We start from the raw sequence: 4,696 nt of genomic DNA, 5'->3' as shown, positions 1-4,696 counted from the left end.
TCACGACCACCTGTCGTGGCGCCCACACGTCGAGATGGTCGCGGACAAGGCCCTCCGTGTGGTGCGAGCGTTGCGTGGCGTCATGCGCAACCACAGCGGCCCCCAAGTGAGCAAGCGGAAGCTGCTCGCCGCAGTGGCCGCGTCCATCATCCGCTACGGCGCACCCGTCTGGGCAGAAGCCGCGGACCTGCAGTGGTGCAGGCGGATTTTGGACCGCGTGCAACGGCCCTGGCCCAGGGCATCACGAGCGCCTTCCACTCCACCAGCTGCGAGGTAGCGGTGGTTTTGGCCGGAGAACTGCCCTACCACCTCCTGGTGAAGGAAGACGCCCGCTGCTACAACCGACTGCAGTTGAGCCCGGACAGCAGTCGAGAGGCGATTCGCCAGGAGGAGAAGGAGGCATCACAGCAGCTGTGGCAGCAACAGTGGGACGACGAGGCGGCGCAGAACACCAGCCGCTATGTACGTTGGGCCCACCGACAAGTGCCAGACGTGCGCCTGTGGACGGACGGAAGCACGGGGAGGTAGACTTCTACCTCTCGCAGGTATTGAGTGGACACGCTTCGTCCACGAATTCCTCCATGTGTTCGGGTTCGCTCCGTCCCCGGACTGTCCCAGGTGCGCAGGGTCGGTCGAGTCGGTGGCCCACGTACTTCGTGTGTCCCCGCTTCGCGGATGTTCGGGCGGAACTATTGAACGGCGTCGACGAGGACAACATCGGCAGTCGTCTGCTGGAGAGCGCTGAGTCGTGGGACCGCATCCAGCAAGCGGCTCGGCGGATCCTCTCCGTGCTGCAGGAGGACTGGCGGCAGGAGCAGCTTACCTTGGCAGTTGCTGAGGCTGCTCAGCCAGATCCAGCAGCCAGCCCGCCCGTGGACATGGCGGAGGCAGAGCGGAGACTGCTGAGGCGAGGGAGGTGCGCAACCGCAGCGCCCGGCGAATGCGGCAGCGGCGTCGGCAGGAGCGGCTCGGCGAGAACGAGGTCGTCCCTGCAATTTTGGCACGCGCAGCGGCCAATGACGCAGCGGCCAACGACGCAGCGGAGTCAACAGGGGAGGTCGAGGAGGAGGAGGCCAGCCCTCCAGAACCGCCAATCCCCCCGCGCAGCCGGGGATTGCCTCCTCCCCACGCACGATGGAGATGCGGCGACTGCGGCGTAACTTTATGCAGCTCCAATACCGGGAAAGGCGTCGGGCCGGAGTGCTAGGAGCTGTTCCGCAGGGTCGCCAACGACGTGGGCGACTACCACCATCTGCAGCGGAAGTGGAGCGGCGTCGCATTAACCGGCGGCAGAGAGAGAGGCAGCGGCGGCTGGAGCAACGGCAAGCGGAGGTCGAGGCTCAGCCTCCCCGCGGGACGAGCTGCCGAGCTCCCAGCTTGCCGAACGAAGAAGCAGCCTCACAGATGACGAGCGAGCTGCCGTAACATCGGCGAACGTGTCCGCGCGCTGACGCAGCTCTGTGATGATACGGTGAAACCTGCAAGGATTAGGACAAGGACAACGGTTACCGGAACATATTTAATGTTAAAAAGGCGGCAACGAAAACCTTTCACGAAAGGAAAATAGTGAAAAAAAAAAAAGTTTTTGAATTCAAATAAATAAAGGAAAGGCCCAAACGGGCGGAATTCCCGGCGGGGGGAAATCCGTTAGTGGTAACCCCCCGCGGTAGGAGCGGGGTTCTTTCGGGAAACAATGGTCCTCAATAAAGAACTCTTGAAGAATTTAAAAAAAAAAAAAAAAAGAAGTGGAGCTTGCGGCTTAATTTGACTCAACACGGGAAAACTTACCAGGTCCGAACTTATTGAGGTAAGACAGATTGATAGCTCTTTCTCAAACTTAAGGGTAGTGGTGCATGGCCGTTCTTAGTTCGTGGAATGATTTGTCTGGTTAATTCCGATAACGAACGCGACTCAGTCAAGCTAACTAGAACGCTGTCAGTAGTGTGCCTCCGGGCGCACCTGACGTTAGGAGTGGCGGGTGTCCTCACGGGTGCCCGTCACTTAGTTTGCCCTGCTTAGCGGGACAACTTGTGTTTAGCAAGATGAGATTGAGCGATAACAGGTCCGTGATGCCCTTAGATGTTCTGGGCTGCACGCGTGCTACAATGTGAGCAGCAGCGTGTTCTCGCCTTATGGCGCCCCCATTCCGAGAGGAACGGGAAATCACCCAAATGCTCATTTAGTAGGGATTGGGGACTGCAATGGTCCCCATGAACCTGGAATTTCTAGTAAGTGCTAGTCATTAGCTAGCGCTGATTACGTCCCTGCCCTTTGTACACACCGCCCGTCGCTACTACCGATGGATTATTTAGTGAGGTCTCTGGAGGCACACCTTCCGCGATTCCTTCGTGAGTTGCAGTTGGCACGGCCGAAGTTGACCGAACTTGATGATTAGAGGAAGTAAAAGTCGTAACAAGGTTTCCGTAGGTGAACCTGCGGAAGGATCATTAACGTGGTTATAATGAGTTATAACGAGGTTGGAGTGTTATGTTGGAGGTCGAGTGCGCTGCTTACCAAACTTTGAACGCGGTAACTTGCACTCGGCGCTGACATGCACGGCAAAACCTCAGTCTTGATATGTGCGGGGAGTTCCTTAAGGTTCTCTCTCCCGGAGATCGTCACTATCCGGGACGTACATTCATTTGTACCTGCATTTGCGTAAGCTTATGTAGAGAGCATATCAAGACGGGACGTGTTGTGTTGGTGGTCGAGTGCGTTGCATACCAAACTTTGAACGCGGTAACTTGTACTCGGCGCCTACACGCACTCCCTAACTGGTGCTTGGCCGTTCTTAACTATTGGTCTTGATATGTGCGGGGAGTTCCTTAAGGTTCTTCCTCCCGGAGATCGTCATTATCCGGGACGTACATTAATTTGTACCTGCATTAGCGCACGCTTTTGTAGAGAGCATATCAAGACGGGGAAAGGTTATGTTGGAGGTCGAGTGCGTTGCATACCAAACTTTGAACGCGGTAACTTGCACTCGGCGCCGACATGGACACTTCCCTACTTACGGGTTAAGTTGTGAGTTATATTCAGTGTTTTATACACGTCTCGCAGAGAGACAGGTGATTGGCCGTTCTCACCTATAAGTCTTGATATGTGCGGGGAGTTCCTTAAGGTTCTTCCTCCCAGAGATCGTCACTATCTGGGACGTACATTAATTTGTACCTGCATTAGCGCACGCTTTTGTAGAGAGCATATCAAGACGTGAAGGGTTATGTTGGAGGTCGAGTGCGCTGCTTACCAAACTTTGAACGCGGTAACTTGTACTCGGCACCGACATGGACACTTCCAAACCCAAGGAATGAGTTGTGAGTTTTACTAAGAGAAACAGGTAATTGGCAGCGTTACCTATAATTCTTGATATGTGCGGGGAGTTCCTTAAGGTTCTTCCTCCCAGAGATCGTCACTATCTGGGACGTACATTAATTTGTACCTGCATTAGCGCACGCTTTTGTAGAGAGCATATCAAGACGTGAAGGGTTATGTTGGAGGTCGAGTGCGCTGCTTACCAAACTTTGAACGCGGTAACTTGTACTCGGCACCGACATGGACACTTCCAAACCCAAGGAATGAGTTGTGAGTTTTACTAAGAGCAACAGGTAATTGGCAGCGTTACCTATAATTCTTGATATGTGCGGGGAGTTCCTTAAGGTTCTTCCTCCCAGAGATCGTCACTATCTGGGACGTACATTAATTTGTACCTACATTGGCGCACGCTTTTGTAGAGAGCATATCAAGACGTGAAGTGTTATGTTGGAGGTCGAGTGCGCTGCTTACCAAACTTTGAACGCGGTAACTTGTACTCGGCACCGACATGGACACTTCCAAACCCAAGGAATGAGTTGTGAGTTTTACTAAGAGAAATAGGTGATTGGCCGTTCTCACCTATAAGTCTTGATATGTGCGGGGAGTTCCTTAAGGTTCTTCCTCCCAGAGATCGTCACTATCTGGGACGTACATTAATTTGTACCTACATTGGCGCACGCTTTTGTAGAGAGCATATCAAGACGGGACGTGTTGTGTTGGAGGTCGAGTGCGCTGCTTACCAAACTTTGAACGCGGTAACTTGTACTCGGCGCCGGCATGGACACGCCCAAACCCTAGTCTTGATGTGTGCGGGAAGTTCCTTAAGGTTCTTCCTCCCAGAGATCGTCACTATCTGGGACGTGCATTAATTTGTACCTACTCTAGCGCACGCTTTTGTAGAGAGCATATCAAGACGTCTCGTAAGAGACAACACTTGTACTTGTACAAGTTTGAGTAACCCATTGTTGCAGGTCGAGTGTGTTGCATACCAAACTTTGAACGCGGTTACGCCACTCGGCGCCGAAAGGCACTCTTTAAACCCTAGGCAGGGGATCACTCGGCTCATGGATCGATGAAGACCGCAGCTAAATGCGCGTCATAATGTGAACTGCAGGACACATGAACATTGATAAGTTGAACGCATATGGCGCATCGGACGTTTAATTCCGACCGATGCACACATTCTTGAGTGCCTACTAATTACCAAAGTCTCATTTAGTTAACTACAGTGGCCGTCCGCGAAGGTGCCCGGGTCATCCGACGCACTGGGCGGTCGCTGTGCATAATGACGTGCTTGGTCCCCGTCTGCGGGTCCTCGGGCGTTGAAAGTGGACACTCTCGAGCGTATGTTGGATGCGTTTCGTGTTGGTGGTGTTTGATGCGT

At 53.7% G+C, this 4,696-nt stretch overlaps 1 non-coding gene across 1 annotated transcript; it reads left to right on the top strand.

The window, feature by feature from the left end:
* The first annotated feature begins 4,349 nt into the window (after positions 1-4,349).
* LOC121602089 lies at positions 4,350-4,507 on the top strand. Its single transcript, XR_006006284.1, has one exon. It is a non-coding gene; the product is annotated as a 5.8S ribosomal RNA (ribosomal RNA).
* The last annotated feature ends 189 nt before the right edge of the window (positions 4,508-4,696 follow it).

This window comes from Anopheles merus, unplaced genomic scaffold (genome assembly GCF_017562075.2).
Source record: "Anopheles merus strain MAF unplaced genomic scaffold, AmerM5.1 LNR4000293, whole genome shotgun sequence".
Lineage (NCBI taxonomy): Eukaryota > Metazoa > Arthropoda > Insecta > Diptera > Culicidae > Anopheles > Anopheles merus.
This window is presented reverse-complemented; position numbering and strand designations above follow the sequence as displayed.